This window comes from Ictidomys tridecemlineatus, chromosome 1 (assembly GCF_052094955.1).
Source record: "Ictidomys tridecemlineatus isolate mIctTri1 chromosome 1, mIctTri1.hap1, whole genome shotgun sequence".
Taxonomy (NCBI): domain Eukaryota; kingdom Metazoa; phylum Chordata; class Mammalia; order Rodentia; family Sciuridae; genus Ictidomys; species Ictidomys tridecemlineatus.
Window position 1 is genome coordinate 141,943,369 of NC_135477.1, and position 23,151 is coordinate 141,966,519.

Sequence of the window (23,151 nt, forward strand, 5' to 3'; positions counted from 1 at the left end):
AGCTGGGTCAAAATGAGGGTTGAAACATGTGAGCATGTAAAAGCAGTGGATTGATTCATTTTTTGATGAGAGAAGATAATTTGAGTGAGAGTTTAAGCAGCATGGCAAATTCTGAGTAACCCTCTTACAAAGAAAACTATATTGTATTTCTAAGATTCCTAAAAATGCAGTTCAGTATTTTTTTTTGAGAGAAATTATGTGTATGTAAACTTTAAAAAGGAGCTCCTTCCCATATGTAGAGATTTTTCTGGGCTTTATATTTTGACTTGTTAATGCTTTAAGTCTGAAGTCCTGATGAAGATGAAGGTGGTGATAATAATGGTGATGGTGGTGTAGATAGTGCTGTTGATGGTGCTGTTGACGGTTGTGGTGATGGTGGTGATGGTGGTGATGGTGGTGATATTCCCATATGCCACAGTTCTAAGTGTTCTACATACATTGACTAAGTTAATTCTCTGACAATAATTTGGAATTAGTTAAGTACCTTTAATGATGTCCTTTTGATGAATGAAGCACAGTTTGCTTTCTTACTCTTCCTTGTATCCAGGTCTATCTATTTCTATCTAATTGGGAAGATTGGAAAGAAAGCCTGTATCATGACCAGTAATAGAAAGCAGCCATCTGGATGGTCTTATTCATCCTTAGAGCCTTGTCAGCCCCACTCACTGAGGCTCTGCCAAAGAGTGAGTCAGCAGCCTGTCTCTAGGCCCCACACTCCCTGTGCACTTGCTTATTAATGGAATGATTGCTGTTGTTAATGAAATGGTCATTCCGGCAGGAGAAAAGAACAGTATAAACCTATCTATGAATAGAGTTTTATTCTTTTTGTTTAAATTTTTACTTTGAAACAATTTAGATTCACAAGAACTTGCAAAATGTTACAGAGAAATCCTTCTGTATCCTTTACCAACAGTTCAGATCAATGTAGCTCTGAAAAGTTGCTTCCCCCAAAGGTAACATCATATATAACCACAGCACATTATGAAAACCAGGAAATGTGATTATATAGGTTGGGACATGCTCACTAGCATCACTAAAGTTATCTCTGAGTGGTGGCCCACATAAGACAGTAGCAATTATACTTGATTTAAAAACATATCACTATTGAAACGCTAACACATTAACTCTTAAAATCTTGTTATTGTGTAAAATTTAAGAAAGATTTGTAATCAAGCTGCCTGAATCATTTTTTTCCTTTAATTTTTATTGTTGGTTGTTCAAAACATTACATAGTTCTTGACATATCATATTTCACACTTTGATTCAAGTGAGTTATGAACTCCCATTTTTACCCTATATACACATTGCAGCATTAAATCAGTTACACATCCACTGTTTTACATATTGCTATACTAGTGTCTGTTGTATTCTGCTGCCTTTCCTATCCTCTACTATCCCCCTTCCCCTTCCCTCCCATCTTCTCTCTCTACTCCATCTACTGTGATTCATTTCTCTCCCTTTTTTCCCCCTTTCCCCTCACTTCCTCTTGTATGTAATTTTGTATAACCATGAGGGTCTCCTTCCATTTCCATGAAATTTCCCTTCTCTTTCCTTTTCTCTCCCACCTCTCACCCCTGTTTAATGTTAATCTTCTTCTCATGCTCTTCCTCCCAACTCTGTTCTTAGTTACTCTTCTTATATCAAAGAAAACATTTGGCATTTGTTTTTTAGGGATTAGCTAGCTTCACTTAGCATAATCTGTTCTAATGCCATCCATTTCCCTGAAAATTCTATGATTTTGTCATTTTTTAATGCAGAGTAGTACTCCATTGTGTATAAATGCCACATTTTTTTTTATCCATTTGTCTATTGAAGGGCATCTAGGTAGGTTTCACAGTCTTGCTATTGTGAATTGTGCTGCTACGAACATTGATGTAGCAGTGTCCCTGTAGCATGCTCTTTTTAGGCCTTTAGGGAATAGACCGAGAAGAGGAATAGCTGGGTCAAATGGTGGTTCCATTCCCAGCTTTCCAAGAAATCTCCATACTGCTTTCCAAATTGGCTGCACCAATTTGCAGTCCCACCAGCAATGTACAAGTGTACCCTTTTCCCCACATCCTCGCCAGCACTTGTTGTTGTTTGACTTCATAATAAGCTGCCTGAATTATGCCAGTATCAATTTCCTGGTTTGGCCCTCCATTCTCTGCTCCATTCTTCATGCCCCTCTGCAAATACATTCTGTCCACCAACAACAGTAACACCATGTTTTATAATGTCACTCCTTTGTTTCCTAGGCTTCATTCTCCCTACATATGAATTTTTGCCTGGATTTTCCCTGTTCATTCTCTAGATCAAACCATTATCTCCTCTGAAGCTGTCACAGATAGGTTTCCATGGAAAGCTAAGACTGAGAGGGAACTAGGAATGGGAAAGCTTTATTGGGTAGCACAAGTGAAAGGAGATGGGGAAGAAGCAGGATGGGGTGGGGGTGGGGTCATTAGGGATCAATGCAGTTCTGAAAAGTTGCTGCCAGCACAGAGGGAACACTGAACAGAGTTCCCACCAGAGGGACTCTGCAGTGAGTATTAAGGGCTGATCCCAAGTACTGTATCCTTGATCAACCAAGCACTAGGGATTACCATAAGAAGACAGACTGCTTTGCTTAGTGATTGACTTGTGCTTCCCCAAGAATGTTATGAAGTCGGTGTTCAAGCTGAAGAAAATCACAGCTAGAGGCTTTCAGCTAATTGTACTCCTCACATCTGAGTGGAGTCTCTTTTGCTTGTTTGATTTTTGGTACTGGGTATTGAACCCAGGTGTGCTTTACCACTAATGAGCCACATCTTCCGGTCCCTCTTATTATTTATTTAATTTTTGAGACAGGGTCTTGCAAAGTTGCTGAGGTTGGCCTCAAACTTGTGATCCTCTTGCCTCAGTCTCTCGAGTTGTTGGGATTACAGGTGTGCACCACCATGCTAGGCTGAGCAAAGTCCTTTTATGAAGGGGGATATGAATAGCACATCCCCAGGGTTGGCTTCATGGGCATGTGACCTATGCAGTCATACATGCTCAGAAGGGCCTTGCCCTTGGCTTAATTCCCTACTATCACTGCCTTGAAATTCTTAATAATTTTATTTTTGAACTTGCATTTTGTGGCTGGAGCTCCCTTGAGACTCCATTAGCAAATGTAGTATGTGTGTGAGCTGAGAAGATAGGTGTAACATGCATGTATTCTGCTTCTTGTCACCCGAAGGGTGCCTCATTTACATGTAATATTACCAATGCCCTCTTTGAATGAGGGTTTTACATCTTTATTTTGCATGAGACATGTAAATTATATATCTGTCTATGACTGAACTCTTCTTGATCTAGTTCTGAATTGATGCCCATTCGCTGGTCTCACAATAGGTGTTCCATCTTCTATTGCATAATATATTACTGCATTTAATATGTTAATACAAATGTATTAAAATTATCATTCATATGCCTGTTCCATATGTGGTACTGATTTTATTTAGTATAATTCCAATCTTAATAAGCATAAATGCCACTTTGAATTGATTTTTGTACAGGGTGAGAGATATGGATCTTGTGTCATTCTTTTATATATGGTTATCCAATTTTTCTAGCACCATTTGTAAAAAAAAAAAAAAAGTCTGTATTTTCTCCAACATGTGTTTTTGGTACCATTTTCAAATGAGATTACTATGCCTATGCAAATTTGTCTGTGTCTTCCTTCTATTTCATTAGTCTTCATGTCTGAGTTTTTGTTTTATTGTTTGCTGCTGCTGCTCTTCCAAGTCCTCTTCCTCCTTCTTCAGTAGTGTAGAATGAACTTAGGGGTGCTTAACCACTGAGCAACATCACCAGCCCTTTTTGTTTTTTATTTCAAGACAGGTATAAGTTGCAGAGGGCTTTGTAAAATTGCTGAGGTTGGCCTTCAACTTGTGAACCTCCTGTCTCAGCCTCCAGAGTCACAGGGATTATAGCCAGGTGCCACCATTCTCAGTTTCATGTTTGTTTTATGTCAATACCATGCTATTTTTTGTTACTATAGCTCTGTAGTAAAATTTGAGATTGGGTATTATGATGCCACCAGCATTATTCTTATTGATCAGCATTGTTTTGGCTATTCTGGCTTTCTTATTCTTCTATATGAATTTTACAACTATTTTTTTCTAGTTCTGTGAAGAATGTCATTGGTGTTTTGATGGGAATTGTTTTGCATCTTTAGATCACTTTTGGTAAAATAGCCATTTTGATAAGATTAATTCAGCTTATCTAAGAACATGGGAGGTTGTTCTATTTTCTAAGATCTTCATCAATTTTTTTCTTTAGTATTCTATAATTTTCATTGGAAAAGTGTTTTACCTCCTTGGTTATATTTATTCTTAGGTATTATATTTTAATCTTGTGAGCTATTATAGATGGACCAAAGACCTAGGAATTAGACCAGAAAATTGCAACTGCTAGAAGAAAATATAGAGCTAAACACTTCAATATATTGAGACTTCTAAAACTCAAGGAAGAAAACAAAGACTCAATAGTGGGAGAGCATAAAATTAAATAGCTTCTGAAAAGCAGAATGAAACAGTTAAGAGCATGAAGAGAAAAATCTTTGCCAACTACTCTTCTGACCCAGGATTAATATTAAGAATATATAAAGAGCTAAAAGAGAGCAACAACAAATAACCCAATCAATAAATGGTCAAATGATCTAAAGAGGCATTTCTTGAAAGAACAAATACAAGTGGTTAAAATATATAGGAAAACATGTTCAGAATCATTAGCAATAAGGAAATGGAAACCAAAACCACACTGAGATTTTATCTTACTCAGAATGACAAGCATAAACAATACAAATAACAATAATTGCTAATTAAGATGTGGTGAATAAGGTACAATTACACATTTTTGGTGGGATTGCAAATTAATACAACCACTTTGGAAGGCAATATGGAAATTCCTTAAAAGGCTAGAAATGGGCCCACCACATGATCCAGCTATACCATTCCTTGGTATATATACTCAAAGGATTTAAAATCAGCATACTATAGTGACACGGGCCCATAAATGTTTATAGCAACTCAATTAACAATAGCTAAGCTATGAAACCAACCTAGGTGCCCTTCAACAGATGAATGGATAAAGAAAATGTGGTATATATACACAATGGAATATTACTCCACTATAAAGAAAAATGAAGTAATGGCATTTGCCAATAAATTGATGGAACTGGAGTCTATTATGCTAAGCAAAAAAAAGCCAATCCCCCAAAACCAAAGACAAAATGTTCTCTCTGATATGTAGATGCTAACATACAATAAAGTGGGGAGAGGGAAGAATAAAAATACATTGGATTAGACAAAGGGGAATGAAGGGAAGTGGGGAGGAGGTGGTATGAGAATAGGAAAGACAGTAGAATGAATTGGACATAACTTTCCTAGGTACGTATATGAATACACAACCAGTATAACTCCATATCATGTACATCCACAGAATGGGAAATTATACTTCATGTATGCATAATATATCAAAATACATTCTATTGTCACATATAAGTAAAAATAACAAATAAAAAATTTGAAAAATAACTATATCAGTAGGATTAAGTTTAGATATTTGTAAATAATACCCACAAATAATAGTGACTTTAACAAAATGAAGTGCATCCCTCATGTAAAAGACGTCAGCAAATGCATACACTCTTTCTAATCACTCTGCCAGCCTCCTTCCATCTCATGGTCTCAGACAGCAATATGAGTTCTAGCATCCCCATCTAATACTCCAGGTCTCAGGGAGGAGGAAGGAAGGAAGATGAGACAGTCCTTCCCTTTAAGAAAACTTCCTGAGAGATTCATGTGACATTTCTGGTTAGATCTGTCAAACAGGATTTAGTTATGCTTGACTGCAAAGGGAGGCAGAGAAATTATAGTATGTACTCCGAGAAGCAAAAAATATGAGCTCTATTTCTAAAGAAGAAAGGGAAAAGGGATATTGGAGGATAAGTAAGTGTCTGATAATCACAATGACCTTCATTTACAATAGAGTAGGAGATAGGTAGATTAGAGGAAGAAAGATAAAAGAACAGAAATGATGCATAAGTTCTTGGTATTTATGCTTTTTTAAATTAGTGCATTACAATTATGCATGATAATGGAATTCACTGTGCCATATTTGCATATGAACATAACATAATTTGATCAATCTCATTCCTCAGGACTTTCCGGTTCCCTTCCCTTCTTCCTCCCACTGGTGCTCTTACTCTATTCTACTGATCTTCCTTCTATTATTATTATTATTATTATTATTGGATTAATTATTACTTTACAATTGTGTATAGGAGCGAGATTAATTGTGGTATATTCATACAAGGACATAGCAAAATTTAGTAAGTTTCATTCACTAGTGCTTTCCCATGACTTCTCCTCCTCCTTCCCTCTTGATCACCTTCCTCTACTCTTTTAATCTCCATTCTATTTTTGTGAGATCCCTTTTCTTATTCCATTTTTTTCCCTCTAGCTGCCACATATGAGAGAAAACATTTGACCCTTGACTTTCTGAGTCTGGCTTATTTCAGTTAGCTTGATGTAATTCTGGTTCCATCCATTTACTGGCAAACGCCATTATTTTATTCTTTGTTATGGCTGAATAAACTCCATTGTGTATACACACTATGTTTTCTTTATTCATTCATCTGTTGACAGACGCCAAGCCTGGTTCTATAACTTGGCTTTTGTGACTTGTGCTGGTATTAACACCGATGTGCTTATCTTACTATAGTATACTGATTTTAGTTCTTTTGGATATATAGCAAGGTTTTATTCTTTAGTGGCTGCCTTGTATAAAGGAAAGAATATAAATCTAAAGTTGCTCAGGGCTTAAATCTTAGCTCCACTTCTTACTATCTAATACTTATTTGTCATTGTTTAATTCATTAGTAAAGTGGGCATAATGCTGTCCCCATTGCAGGTCCTTGTTTAAATTTAGTAAACTGATATGCATACCTGGAAACTTCTTGAGAAGTAGTAGAGGTTCAGTACTTGTTCTGTTTTTTATAAAACCAACAGTTCATATTTACAGATATTTGATATTAATCAAGTCATATGCTCTTAAAAGTTTTTCAGGTGAAGGTGAAATATTTTCCTGTGCATATAGAATGCATATCTCTATTGTGAAATGATCACAAAATGACAAGTTGGAAAAATAATTAAGAGATTTAGGCAAATGAGAGAGGTAAAAGTATCTGAAAGAGAAGCTTCTATAAAAATTTAAATTCTTAGACTCCCTCTGCAATACTCAGAATAATGACTTCCCAAAGATGTTCAAATCCCTGGAATGTTTAAATATGTTACCTTACACAGCAAGAAATGACTTTACCATATGGGATTAAGTTAAGGTCCTTGAGATGAGAAAATGATTCTGGAAAATTCAGTGGGCCCAATCTAATTACAAGTCCTTGAAGTTGGGGAACTTTTCAGATTGTAGCCAGGAAGGGAGATATGATGATGGAAACATGGTCAGAGAGATGTAACACTGCTGACATCAAAGATAGAGGAAGAGCTATGAGCCAAGCAATGCTGGTACCTTGTAGAAGCTGGAGGAGGCAAGGAAATATATTCTCCTCTCCTATTTGCAGAAAGGAGCACAAACCTGCTCACACCTTGATTATAATCAGGAAACACAGAATTTTAAATTTAAAACACAAATTTTAAATTTGTCTTGTTTGAGCCACTGAGTTTGTGGTAATTTTGTTATAATAGCTCTCAAAAGGTGGAAAGCTATCCTTCTCCACTCTTTGCCTCCTGCCTTGAAAGTCAGATGCTCAGCATGGTCATGATGCGGCAGCTACATGAACTTGAAATGATGAGAGGTGACCAAACTCTCATTGGCTGTGTTGCCTTCTATATTTTGAATAATGACTATAGGCTGTTGGAGGAATCACAGCCATGGTCTTCAGACACCAGTTGGCAACTCTGGCAATTTCTTATGATAAGAGTCTTACTCCTAATAGAGTCCCTTTGAAGATCAGCTGTGGTAGGCTCCATTTGGAGTGTTTAACACTGACTTATTTTCCCATGGGTACCCCTGTTAATGCACCGATGAGCCCCTCACAGTCACATTTGTGTTGTGGGATTGCCCACTAGTCCACAGATGATTTAACCAGAGGCATTTACTTGGCCCATCTGGGCTGATCAGAATTTAAACTCTTGGGCCAGTTTAGATTGGATGGAAGAAGAGTCTATCTCTCTCACCCTGGACCTAAACCTCCAAAAACTTATCCACTTGTGAAGTCAGATCTACCTCAATATCCTTTGGATCCTCCAGCACTCTTAGAGTTTCTGTGTGGTCGGGGGCACAGCTATGGCTGATCCTTACTGCCGACCTAGTCTATAGGCGGTCTTTTGTTTGGGTCCTGGGTTTTGAGGAAAAAAACCACTGAGGATGACTGGGAGTTGTTCCTGGTGAGACTACCTCTCAGCCTTGGGTTAATCTCTATGGGCTTTTGCCTCTTCTATGGGCTTCTGCCCCATTACATATTCTCCACCCAATGCCCAGGTCTACAGACCCTGCCCCTGATGCTTACCCAGCAGTGGTGACGACCCCTTGAGTGTAACCATCCTCTCAGCTGGGTGATACTAGACACTGGGGGGCGCCCCACCTCTAAACTCACCTCTTACATCTCACCATGGGCGGCTTCTCATCCATGAAGCCACCACAGCTTGATTTCAGCCTTTGCATGTGGCTTGAACTGAGGGTGGGGCTGAATGGTTTCGTCAATTGGGGGAGCTACATTACAGGTAGAGGAACAGGTCTGAGGAATAAGAATCTGAGGTGAATACACAGAGCTGAGCAGAGATGAGAGTCTGAGAGAAAGACCCAGAGGTTGGTGGACTTGATCATTCTGGTTTTAGTCAACATTTTGACCTTTATCATGCCCCAAATTCCACGATTATAAAAACTGTCTTTTTTTTTTTTTTTAAAGGCTTTTGTTACTGAGAAACAAAAGATTCTTGACTAAGACCCTACTGTGATGGAGGTGGATCAGGAGATGAGCAGGAGATTCTGTTAATGTCATCTTGAATCCTCATTCATTCTCATTCCAGGGAGGCCTACAGAAACTCAGAGCAGCTTAATTATTCAATAGGCCAGTAGCATTTTGTACTTCCATGACTGCAGCTGCAGCTCATGGCAAGGTCTGTATGGTGGGGACTGAGGCCGCAGGTTGTCGAATGCTTCTTTAGGTGCTGGCCAAAGTATCTAATTCTCACATTCAAAATTAATGTTGGCAGATGGATATTTTTGAATCAGGATTTCATAATTCCAGCTGACTTTTCTGTAACAAGTCTAAACATGCAGACATAGCACCTCAAAGACCAGCCTTAGTGCTTTTCTGTAGTTAATTTTGAGAATATGTCTGGTGGAGATTTTGGTTTCATGGAAAAGAACTTGAAGCCAAAATGTCAGTTTTCCTAATTATCACTAACTTACAGAATTTCACCAGCAACCATTAACCATTAAAGTCATGTTATCCAGCTCTTTAATTATACAAAGAAATATGCTCAGGAGGGTAAATGGTTTCTTATGTCTTTAAGTCTACTTATGTATCTATATGTAAAACAACCAAACTCAGGGACATTTAGAGAGGAGATTACCAGATAGAGAACACAGAAAACTTTGGATTGCAATATTTTTATTATTGACAAGTAATTCTTTTAATGCACATAAAATGTCATTACCTTTCATCTTATGAATTAAAATTCCTTTCTATAAACCCATGCATTCTCAAGCAACTACCATCACTTTGATGAACTGGGTGCTATTAATGAAAAGTTAGATAACTGTAATTAAAATATCTATGGGTCCATTCTCCTTCCCTTCCCTTTTCCTTCCTTTCTTCTTGTTAATTCCCACTGAGTACCTACTATGTGCCTAATAATTTTTAGAGAAACAATAGTAAAATAGTATGTGCTCTTGGGATCTTCCTCTCTTGGAGAATTTACCCTCATGGTGCTTACTTTTGAGTTGAGAGGAATAGAAAACAGATATGGAAATAAATGTAGTAGATATTTTAGATAATAATAAAGTGCTATGAAGAAAATAAAAATATGTGAAAAAATGAAAGGCTAGGGTGACAGGGTATGATTTCTTACAGTGAGGAGATGACATTTAATTGATGTCTTTATAGCATCTATATATTCTCTGCCTTTTTTGACTATATGAGATAATATATTGATTCTTATTTACTCTCAGAAAGTAGAAAAGAAATCCTTTTCCCTATAAAGTTTCTGATTTTTAATTCATTTTTCTTCCTATTACCTCTCTTGTCGCTTCAAAAAGGAGATGAATTGGGAATTTGTTCTCAAAAGAATTTTGTATTCCAGTTAGAGAAAAGAAAATATCAATATGTTGTGGGATATTTCAAACATTGTATTGGTTTCTGCATTTCTTCTTTTTCTCCACAGCCCTCACCAAATCCCCTTTGTGTTAATTTCAAGGATTTCTCCTGTGGCCCCTGCTGTCTTCCCAGGAGTCCCCCACACATAGTCTTAAGAACAGTCAGTCAGAAACCCTGCAAAACAGGACCATTCTGTGGGAAAGCAGCTGGTCAGTGTAAGAGAAAGATTCAGTAAATATTTTTAGCATCAATTATCCTGAACCTAGAGTCTAGACTGTCAAGTATCAATTGTGACTGAAGCCAACACCCTCTGTTACCAGTTCCAGCCAGCTGTAAGGAACCGAGTCACTGCTAACTTCCTACTGTCATGGCTGGACACTGTCACCAATCACCAGCAGTCTCCTCCACTCATCCAGTATGGAGTCATGGTTTTACAGAGAAGATATCCAGATATGACTTATTTCTACTGCTAGCCCAGGGGCATGGAATCCTCACCATCACGAGGGTGAAAGACAAGCCTGAGATGGTGAGAGGAAGAAGAAGCCTCAGTTTTGACCAGAATGTGGATGTAGGTCCTTTGAAATCACCTGTTGTATTGTGTGTTTTCATATTGGTTATCTGTTGCCACAATAATGCCTCATAATAAAACGTTCAACAAATCTGTGGCTTAAAACAAGAAGCGTATATTTAGTCTGTGGCTTGATGATTTAGGCTGGACTTAACAGTTGTGGTTTCAGCTGGGCTCACTTGTCTGTCTGGTGTTTTGGCTGGTTCAGTATAGCTCCAGCTGGAGTTACGGGCACTCGTCTCTTTACATGCCTCTCATCCGTAGGCCAGCCCGTGAATATTCTCATGGCAATCATACAGGAGCAAGAGCAAGTGAGGCCAATTGCACAAATGCTTTTCAAGCAAAAACAGACACATCTTATGACAAAGTCCAGTTACTGTGAAAGGGAATTACAGATTTATATTGCAAAGAACATGGATTAAAGGAGAAGAAAAAACTGGGACTTCTAATGCAATCAGTAACACCCCTTTATCCAGGGTTACTTATTGGTCAGATAGTCTGGGCATGGTTTCAAGGGTGTACTGGAGTGGGGAGAAACTGGATACAGCAGGTACAGACAAGAACCTTTCTAGGTGAGCAGAAGAAATGCCTGAATCTGGGTGATTGAGAATGTGTGAGGGAAAGTGGTGGGAGACGTTGCCCAGCATGACAGGTTATGAATGTGGGAGTTCAAAAGAGATGGGGAGAAGAGGTTGACCCTGGAGTCTGAGGGTGATTGTGCGTGGAACTTTCCTTGTAGGTGAGGGTCTAACAGTTATTTGTGAAAGAAGAGAGAAACTGGGTGATAATCAATGGGCCAGGTAGGTGGGGACAGAGCAGCAGAAAAGGAACATGGTGGGAAGGCTGACCTATTAAACTTCAAGCATAGTGGGAGGACAGTGGCTCTGAATGCCAGAGATGTGGTAGAGCTGCTAGCTTGGGGAGCTTAAAGCTCATGGGTAATAATTTGCATCCACCATGTTGGAGCATTAGGAATTTTAGGGCTCTGAGGAGGGTGTTTATGTCTTACTGTGTACGCTCCGGAATTGTCAAGACTGGAGTCTTATCTAAAGCATCACGCTTGTAGAGACACCTTGGGAAGGTGGGTGCTTGTTGGTATGTCCAGACCATAACTCCCAGCTTCCCAGTCATTGCCAGGCTCTGTGGTAGGTTTGATTGGTTGTGCTGTTTTCCCTCTTGTCCCCAGCCTCCTGTCCCTGCTCACATTCAGGGGCTCTCTGATTTCTGGTCCTTCTTTCATCCTATCTAGTTCAATAAACAACTGCAAAACCTGGCAATGGGGATGAAACCAAGTATTCTAAATCTTAACCTCTTCCCCCCCTCCAATGAAAAGGTCTTTTAAAGACTCCCAAAGTGAAAAATATTTTGAATTACTTTCTTTGACTGTTCTTAAATTCCTCAGGATCACCATTGATAACATTCAGAATGATTTCTGGGACACAGCACTAAGCTTAAAATAGTTTGAAGGCTTCTGGGGCAACCTGATATGAGAAGTGATTTGTTAGCTGTGTTATGGAAGAATCAGATGTCATGTTATACAAGGTTAATGAGCAACAACTGCTCTGTAGCTTGAGTGCAGCCCCTACCGAATACCCTAGTTTCTCCCACTCCAGAGAGAGCCACGGTGATGTAGGTGAGATAGAAGTTATTAAACACAGATATTATTTTTTTCTAGGTCTTAGATCTGCTCAATCCATCTTTGTCTCTTTTGTCCTTGGGAGGCAACTCCAGCTATTTGAAGTTAGCCGAGTCTCTGTGAGTGGCCAAGTTGTTTCCACAGTGTCAAGGAGACCAGAAAATAGAACCTGGATAGCAAAACAAACCCTTTATGGGAGTAGGCGTAGGCTTGAGTGTGGAAAGTCTGAAACCACATAGATTTCCTGCTCCTTCTGGAGCTGACTTCTACTGGTGTTTTGTGAGCAGAATTTTGGATTGTTGATACATTTTTGTTCTCTGCAATTTAACATTAAACAGATATTGTGTAATCACCAGTCATGAAATAACTGTGGTTCCATGTTAATATTTCACAAAGCATGGTGTGTGGACCTGAGGCATCAGAAACACTTATATAAAAATTACAGGGCCTGGGACCTGAGAGTCTATATGTTTTAAAAATGTGCATCCCAGATGATTCTGTGCTCCCTGATGGGTAAGAACACACTATCCTTGGGGCAAATGTACCTTGTTTCTTATTGTTTGTATACTTCAGAAGAAGCATACAGGAGCAAATGCTATTTAAAAATATGATTGTTGCTTGTGACTTTGTGAAACAGTCTAAGCTGGGTTGTGACTTTAAGAACATTTACTCACAATCATTGTTTATTTCGTCTTTGGTTATGTTAGTAGGGTGTGGCAGAGAAGACAAGCTATTTGCTTGTAATTCACACTCTGCTTCTCATTGGGTACAGTTGATTGTGCAGTGGCTATACAGCTGGCTTACACAAACAAACCTTGTCCTCTTTTTGAAGAGTAGAAAATCATTTCTTAGAAAAGCTTGGTTCTCAGAATTAAAGAAGTGGATCCAAGTCCCGGTTCTGGCACTTACTTGCTGTACACTGTTAGATAAGCCATGCAATTGTTCTGGGCCCCAGCTTCTTATCTGGTGAGAACAACGATATTGTTTTATTTGTCTCCCAAGGTGTGTGTGTGAGAAGATCAACTGAGAGTAATGCTCAGGAAAACACCGTATATTATAAATTTCTAGTTCACAAATGTGATAGGTGTTCCTTTTCTGTGCAGAGTGGAGGCTGCATGTTATTCCTGGCTTCAATACTTTCAACAGTTTTCAGAGTCTCAGTTTTTTCCTTTAGAAAACAGGGATAAGAAACTTATTTGGATTACTGGGAGGATAAAAATGAGATAACATGGATGATGATATCAGCCTGAGACCCAACATATTGCAGGGTCTCAGAGAAACATTAGCTCCCTTCTGGGCACTGCCACATGCTCAGTGGAAGTGATTCAGGGAGAGTCCACGTAGGATAATTCTAAGTGAATTTCTCCTGTTGCTTATAGTTTACTTACCTCTGTCTGCTCATTTTCACTATATCATTCATCCTGTTTTCAGGGTTTGATTGTGGGCTCCATGGTAGCAGGAAAGATGTTTATGGAGGAGTCTGTTTGTGATGCTGCTTTCTTTTATTTTTTCCACAGAGGTGGAACTCTAGTGAATCTGATGTCATCTGTGTAATTTGCAGGCTGGGGAGAATTTCCTGGAGTTTCTGGCATGTGGGTGTGTGACATCCCAGAATACCTTCGCGCCTATGGCCATTCCCCTTAGCATTCTTCTTGGCCCTGATTCATCTTCATTTGGCTTATTAAGGAATAAGAGTCCAGAGTCCTCTTTCCTTGGACAGTCCTCAAACTCATTTACTTGATGAAAAGATCAAGACCCCAAACCTCATTCTATATTCAGTTTTGCAAAGGTCATGATAGTCCCTACAGTTGTTTTCATGCTACCATTTTCAGAGTGCTCTTCCAAGTTCTTTTGTGTGTTCATAGAAAATCAGAGTGCGATTTCATAGTCTTAACAGCACCCATTTGTCTTTTTAGAGGGTATCCTAGGTGCATTTATTGGGCATTTGAAGCTGCTGGGATGATGGAGTGGATGAGGTAAGGGGCAGAGCACCAGTATTTATTATTTTTTTAAATATATACATATATATTTAGTTGAATTTGGACACAATATCTTTATTGTGCTAGGCGAGCACTCAGTCAAAATCCCAGCCCTATTATGTGTTTTTTGCCAATTAAAAAATAAAATGAAAGTCATCTAATTTAATTCTCCCAGTAATTTTTCTGAGGCACCCCTAGTATCTAGCCCAATGCTCTTGGGTAGTTAAATTTTAGCAACTCTAAAGTTTGTTAGAGATGTTAAAACATGTGTCCATATTTTAAACACTACTTTGTGATGGTGATAGGATTTGTATCCTGGGCTTTTTGATTCTAAAGGCCATGAGCTCTCCCTGATGTTACTGTCTCTAGCGATGGATCAAGGGAGATAAAAACAGCTGCTGTCCCAAACAGCTCACAGGTTCAGTTGTTTTGGGCAAGGAAGAGGCAAGCATTGGAGTAGTAAGACAAGGAAACTTCCTTCTCACCTTTCTCGTTTCCACCACAGTTTTTGAGCATTTCCCATGTAGTACCTACTATTCCAGGCTCTGAGATACAGCATTTCCCAGCTTGCAGTTAATATTCTAATGGAAAAGACAGACATATCATTGAACAGCTGGACAGCCCATCTAATGAGAAGTGGTGATGGCTGCTAAGAATAAGCAGGGAAGAGGGTCACGGAGCTTCTGTGTTAGATGTGGTGTTCAGACATGGCCCCTCCGAATAGGTGACACTTGAACACAGACATAAATGCAAACAAAGCCTGCAGTGGGTGGTTGGGATGCTGGACAGCCTGTCCACATCTGGGGTGAGAGCTGGCTTAGTGTCTTTGTGTCTTGGTTGGAAAAAGTACTAAGCAGGTGGTGAAGTGAGGCTGGAAAGTTCAGGAGGGACTTGTGGACTTTGGTGAGCACTTTAGATTTTATTCTGATGAATTTGGGGGCCATCAGAGAATTTGGGGCAGGTAAGTGATAGGATCTGACTTAACATTTTTAAAGAACAGCTATGGGTATTGTGGGTAGATTAGAATCTAGGGGGAAAACCCAAGCCGGGAGCCCATTTCAGTGTCAATTGTACTCATTCACATAGGAGGGGAAAAAACCATTATGAATGCTACTGAAAAACAAGTATTACAACAATATTGCATTCTCTCACTTTCTACCCTTATCTTTGGATTTTATTTCAGTTCTTTATAACCCTTTTTAAAATTATTAAATCCCTACTGTGTTGAGGGTAGTGTGAAGATTGCCATTTGTGTCTTTATCCCTTTCTTTAAGCCCTTTCCTACAACATAGATTTTTTTTTCATACCTAAACCAAATTACACATTGTTCCACTTATCTCAACAGAAGTAGAAGGGAATCAATTGCCTTGGTTTTCCTGATATCGCAAACCTCGCTGCCGATCTGAAACGAAATGAACTAGCATTAGAGTGATAGCAGGCCCGCCTGCCAGCGGCACCCTTTCTCAATGACAGCAAGCCAGTGCTGGAAATGATCAGCACAGGGGCCTGAGTTTGTAATCAACTTCAAACTTGGGCTCCGTTCCATTTGGATAGCACTTGCTCTCCTCTAGCTCAAGTGGGTGATTGGATAGGGACTATTCTACATCAAATGCCATGAAGCGCTATTAATATAGGTGGAATAATTGAACAACCAGACTTGTGGGGAAATGTAACTACTTTACACATCATTGTAAATTGTTTTCCAGGCTACGCTGGCCTCCCTTCAGCCATGAAAACATTCAGATGTTAAAAAAAAATAAAAGAGATGCTTCTTGAATACTTAACCATAAAAGTAAATGAGATTGCTTTAGACTGCTCTGTTAACACTCCAGCCATCACACATGGAAATTATTACCTACCCTGTGTTTGTTTAAATGCTGGTAGATCTTGTCACGCCAGCTCCGCTGTCTGTTAGTATAATGTGTACTTCTGTGCAAATGAGCAATCAGCCTGGTACCCTTCAACATTGTTTTTTGGAAAGACTCTTCCACTAAAGAACGAATCTTTCCTAAGTAGCATTACTACTATTTTATGTCTCCTCTCCAATTTACAATATTCTTGGGTTTGAAGCTGGATTATGTTTATGTATAATTACTCTCACATTGCCATGAGGGGTAAGCTGTGGGAGTGATATAGCATTTGAAGGCTGCTTCTTAGGTACATCTGGGAAGAGTTTTAGGCAGTTGATTGCCATTGCTTAAGGTATTTCTCCATATGGATGGAACTTTCTGTCAAAATCTGTCTGTCCAAATCCTTCTGGCTACTCAATGTCAAGCTCAGAACTTAACCTTCTTTAAGAAGTTGTACTGGAAGAGTTTAGTACACATAGTCACTCTCCATTCTCAGGGAAAAGGGACAGGATTGGATATTTTTCTTAGCAATTCTTGTGTTAGCTTATCACATATTTAATTTTTAAACAACTATTCTGAGTGGTAAGAATTACTGGGAAATGAATTGAAGTCTGTGTGCTATTTTAGTCAGCTTTTTCATTGCTGTGACCAGAAGACCTGACAAGAACAATGTAGAGGAAGAAAAGCTTTTTTTGGCTCACAATTTCAGAGGTCTGAGTCCATAGATGGCCAATTCCATACCTCTGAGCCCAAGTGAGGCAGAGCATCATGGCAGAAGGGTATGGCTGAAGAAAGAAACTCAGGACATGGCACCAGGAAACAGAATGAAAGAGCTTCACTCACCAAGAACAAAATATATATTCCAAAGGCATGCCCCAAGTGATCCACCTCCTCCAGCCTCTCCCTCCGTGCCTACAGTTATCACTTGGTTCATCCATATCAGTGGATTAAGCCATCAGTTAGATTACATGTCTCATAATTGAATCATTTCACCTCTGAATGTTCTTGTATTATCTCACATATGAAAATTTGGGGGACACCTCACATAGTCACTATAACATGAGCTCACACAGATAGGAGGTGGAAATGTCAGCATTTGCGTTTGGGCCAATTGAACATTAAAGCTTTGTATTCACCACCCACTCCATGATGCTTTACAGAGTTTCAAAGTGCAGAGAGCAAGATACTCATACCTGAGCACTTCCTTGTACACTGTTACTTGGCATATGCAGTTGTTTCATTTATTATTTACTTATTTATTTATCTGTTTATTTATTTATTTTTGTCGTGCTGGGGATTGAACCCAGGGCCTTGTGCATGTGAGGCAAGCTCTCTATCAACTGAACTGTATCTCTAGCCCATGCAGTTGTTTTATGTAGAGATCTACTAGTTCTAACGTTTTAATGCCCTTAAAGACAGTTCTGGAGAATATAAAGAAGAAAATATGGATTCTGCCTTATTATAGTTTGCTATAATTACAGACACGAAAAGGATGATCTACCATATAGGAGTTCTGGTGGATGTCTGCAGAGGATGCTGAGGTACCCCAAAGGAGGAACTGGTCTCTTCTTTGCTGAGGTTGGTCTAAGTGTGGGTGGGAGCTGAAAAGGATTATAGTTATGAAAGGTGAGAAGATATTTCTTAGGAACCAAGAAGACTTGGTTCAGGAGAGAGGGTCCTGGGGAGGGGCTCAAAAAGAAAAAGGCAACAAGAAGGCACCAGAGTTTGAAACACACCAAATGTGCTATGAAATGGTAAGTAGCTAGGGATGAATGGATCTTCTGTCAAAATGGCATGAGGGGCATAACCAGAGAAGAGGCAAGGAAGAGAAGTGGGCAGATGGCTGGTCAATGGGTTTCCTTAATGCTTCATTGAGTTTCAGTCTTTTTGTTTCTTATGACATCAAAAGTTTTTAAGAAGGGATGCATTATAATCCAAAATGAAGCAATTTTTGAAAATTATTTGGAAAATATTTGAACAGTATATGGGAAGGCATTTGAAATTATCCAGATTACTCCAGGCAGGAGATGATGAGGACCTGGATGGTGAGAACAGTGAGAATGGAAGGTTGTACATACAGGTCAAGCTCCTGTCTACTGTCTTGACCAGTTCTTGATTCTCATCCACAGGAGTCTTTTTATACCTTTTGTATGTATCACAGCTCAATCCTAAGTGTGTGAAATCTCTTTTATTTCCTGCAGTGCTAAGCGGTGCATTTTCTATAAAATTGCTGCAAACAATGTGAAGGATATGATGGCAAAACATGTGAGTCTTTTTGCATTTGAACTGCTCAAAGGAAGGGAGTAAAATTTAGCCTTGTGTTCTGTAAATGGCCTTATGTGGGCAGAATTACCATCATCATTAGTTGGCATTGAGAGTAGTGATTCACAGATTTAATTGACTTTAGAATTTGTAAGAAAAATAGGAGAAAAAAAATCAGAAGTATTACTAAAGTACAGTTTTTTTTTCCTATTAGGACTCCTGCTATTTATCTTTTTATATAAGTGAAACTCAAATATATTAGCAAGGGTTAAAGCAATTTAAGTGTTTCAAGTTCTTAACTGTGTGTCCTTGAAGCCTATAATATTTGTGGTGGGAAGTTTCACTGCTGTAAATCTGTGTTGACAGGTGTAAATTTACACTAATAAATTAATAACACAGCAAGAAAAACAAATCCCAGCTCCTAGGATACTGGATTAGCGATAGAATTAATAGTATCAAGAAAACACGGATCAGATGCCTTCTGATTGATTTTCCTCTTGATTAGACTAAACTGTGTGCAGATGAAATTTGTAATGGCTACTCTTTTTCTTACCTGTGTTTTCACCTACTAAATATATTCATCATACTTCTCTACCATTTCTGAGTCTAGAGGTCTGTTTGAAAGGTGAACTAAAAAATTAAACAAATACATAGTATCTCTCATGAGAGCTTGTGGCAGGATTTTCCTTTCTCCCTCAGTGCACTTTGAATCTCAGCAAGTTATTTATCTTCCAGTTTCTAGTTTCTGAGTTTCTCCTGAAGACCTGTGACAGCTCAGGAAGTGAATATTTTCTCTTTTGGGCATTCCATGATGTATCTCTTGAATCTCCTTTAAAGAAAAAGATTGTATCTTGTTTGTCTTTGACCATCTTCAGTTGCTAAACAATGTTTTGGCACCTGATAGAGGGGTTATTTCATCTCTGACGAATAAATGAAGACTAATGTTTGCCTTTGAAGGAGAGGAAGTATTTATTTTGGGTGGGAGATTAGGTGAATGAAGGAGACATTCAGTAAATTAAATGGTTACAAATCATTGAGGAAGTGGGAAAATGCCCTTGACATAATGTATGATATGTTGATTTTTACATAGGCTGAATTAGCAAAAAATAAATAAATAAATAAATAAATAAATACTTCAAACAAAACAATTTCAGTGTGGGTCTTAACGGAGTTTTGACTTCTTAGGTTCTGAATGAGGAAGAATTTTTTTTTTTTTTAAAAAGATCACTTTAAAAATTCAGATTTTTAAGAATAAACTTTTTATGTACTTCTTTTCTAGAAAGAGAAACCCTATAAAACCTTAGTCATATGTACAGATAGCTACCCCTGATGATCCACGCACCAGTCACTGGCTGAATTATTATCTACCTTCAGTAGGTATAGGTAGACTGGCTGGGATCCCACTCATCCTCTCCATCACCCGGTTAGAGTGACTTGTCTGCCTTGTACAAGAATCCTCCTCTTTTGTGCCCTGCCTGTGTGATTTTTTTTTTTTTTAATCACTGGCTTAAAACAATACCCATAGTTCTAGGTCAGGAGGCTTTGCAAGTATAACTTGGTTTTTAACTCAGGATCTCACAGGCTAAAGTTAAGGTGTCTACCAGGATAGACTAATCTGGAGCATCTAGGGAGGAACACATTTTCAAGCTCATTCATTCTGTTGGAAGAATCTGGTATGTTGCAATGTAGAACTGAGATCCCCATTTCCTCGCTAGCCGGTCATCTAAGTCTGCTCTGCTCTAACAGCCCCCAGAGATTCTTTCTCATGTGCCTCTTCCTTCTTTAGGCAGGTAAGGGTACATTGAATCCTTCTCCTAATTCAAATCTCTTGAACTTCCCCTTTGTCTCTCTTTTCTGCCACCAGCCAGAAAAAGTAGCCTGCTTTTAAGGGCTCATGTGATAATACTGGGGATACCCAGATAGATCAGAATAATCTCATCTTAAAATTAATTGACTAGTAATATTAATTATGCAAAGTCCCTTTTGTCATGTAACAAAACATTTTCATGTGTGTGATATCTTTGAGTTACAGTTTCTGGGGACTACTGTAGGCATGTTTTAAAGAGACCATCTTAGAAATCCTGTCTATCACATCTTCCCAAAAGGTAAACTTTGCTGGATGGAACCCATTAGTCTCCTTTAGAGTCATCTATAGCTCCCAGTTCACTAACAAAACAATCATTTCCATTATGTCCTGATAAGTTCCCTTTAGGTCTATATTATAGAATAGTTTCTGGAATTCAGTTATTATATTTGATTAATGTAAAGAAAACCTACTTCGCCAACAATAAGAGGACTGCAACTTAGGATGTGTTTTATGTGACATATGAACTTGTTTGTGCATAGAAGGTGTCAGTTCATCTCATGGTCACTCAGCTATGTTACTGGGCTGACGGCATCATGTGTCATGTAAATGCTTTGGAAAATAGCACACCAGGGTGCAGCACTGAATAAAAACATGAATGCACATCATTGTCAAATACCAGGCAGTAGAATTATGTAGCAGAAATTACCATTCTAGGATAGAGCTATTGCTCTTTTCTTTTTTTCAGCCTAGGAAAGGTTTGCAGGAACAATTCACATGTCATGAAAGACAATGGCTGAAAGACTATCCACCACCATCAGCAGCTTCCGGTTGACGTTCAAGAGAAATTGTTGAACTTTTAGTAACTGATTCAGTGAAGAATTTAGAAACCCAACTAATTCAATTAAGTGAAAAGTGCAGATTAAACATTTGAAATTATACAATTCATTTAAAAGTTGCTCAATAAGAAAAGATTCGAAAGTGTGATTTAGGAGTAGTGTACCATCACGATGCTCTGAAAACTCCTATGGACAGAGATAGTGCTGGGGGATCTTTAGGCTTTTGAATTGGAAGAACACAATTGAGTATAAGTGAATTTTAAAGGAGTGGTGAATTCTTTAGGATTTGTCCATTAGTTTTTAATTTTTTTTTTGTGTTTGTAAACAGACAGCAAGCCTTTTGTTGTTGTTGTTTATTTTTATATGATCCTAAGGATTGAAATCAGTGCCTCACCCATGCTAGGCAAGTGCTCTGCCCCTGAGCTACAGCCCCAGCCCCTGTCCATTAGTTTTAAAAGTGTAATTGTAGATTAATTTTACCCAAAGGTGTTGTTAAGTTGATGTGTTTTACAATTGATTGAAACTGAGAATTGAGGAAATAACATGAAGGACATCTCAAAAGTGCCTTAAGACAGATACAGGTAGTAAATATCTGTATTAAATTTCATACAAAGTAATTTTCATACTATCTTATACATTTCCTCCCTATTGTTTCTTTTGTAGACTTGTATTTTTTAAAGGTATATATATATATATATATATATATATATATATATATATATATATATGGCATCAAAGGAAAACATTAATTTTATTTGTTAACATTTAAAAATTAATGGTAAGTAGTATAATATGGATGATTGAATCCTGACCTGAGAAGCAATTTCATACATAATCCTTAATGATATGGTCTGATATTATGACCATTGATGGGATACCATATTCTGCAGACAACTCTTTTGTCTCTGCCACTAGAGATGATGGAATTTGCTCTGTGTCTTCCCTCCTGGATCACTTGTAAGAGCAAAAGATGGTTGGTGCTTATTTAATGCACTGTGCTCTTTTGTAAGAAAACTTTAAATCACTATTTTGATTTAATTCTGAATCACTTGTATTCTCGAGTTGGGAAATCAAATTTTAACACAAACATGTAAATAGCCCCCAGTGCTCCTGTGCTTCACCCCTAATTCATATTCCAGCAACCTTCACTGAAGCAGGAAGCAGAGTCAAGCTGTTGCCATGAAGCTTGCTTCAAGAGCTCAGACATCCTCCAGGGACTCCTTTATCACACTTCTCAAAGAGGCCTTTGTTCCTTTCCCCTCCTGTTTCTGCAAAGGGGATTATGTCCATGACTCAAGGACATCATGAGGCCAACAAGGACCCTCGGACTCCTCTAGGACTGTGATCTCTTGAATTGTGAAATCTGCCACTCTGATAACTATCCTTCCTTTCTTTCCACCCCACCAAATTGTAATACTTCTTCTCATGCTACTGTTTTGTAAAACTTTACTGTATAATAATAATGTAATGATAATAATAATAAAACTCCTTCTCGTTTTCAAAGGACTGCATTCCCAGGCCAATTGGCATTTGTTTCATTTTAAGTCTTCTGTGTAAAGGTCCATCCAATTCTCATTAAGGAAACATTTTGGAATACATTATCTATTTGAAGATCTTAACAGACATAAAACTTTCATAATTAATGGCTACCAAACAGTGTCTTAATCTAAGTCAATAAAGTTGCCTTTTCCTTCAGGTATTTTATGCTTAATTTTTTTTTCCTTTGAGAGGTATAGGCTAGAGATGAAATAGCAAACAAATAAATTTGTATTGATATTACTCTTACCAATCATAGTAATGGATGTAGGTACAAATTTAGTACATGGATTTAATGTTTTTTCAGTGAAGTTAGGAATAAAAATCACATCATGTAT

The 23,151-nt window shown here is 38.3% G+C and overlaps 1 long non-coding RNA gene across 1 annotated transcript; it reads left to right on the forward strand.

The window, feature by feature from the left end:
* Positions 1-11,099: 11,099 nt before the first annotated feature.
* Positions 11,100-22,780, forward strand: LOC144377412 (uncharacterized). The gene is made up of 4 exons (XR_013438386.1): positions 11,100-11,479; positions 17,854-17,950; positions 18,574-18,637; positions 22,417-22,780. It is a non-coding gene; the product is annotated as an uncharacterized LOC144377412 (long non-coding RNA).
* Positions 22,781-23,151: the final 371 nt, after the last annotated feature.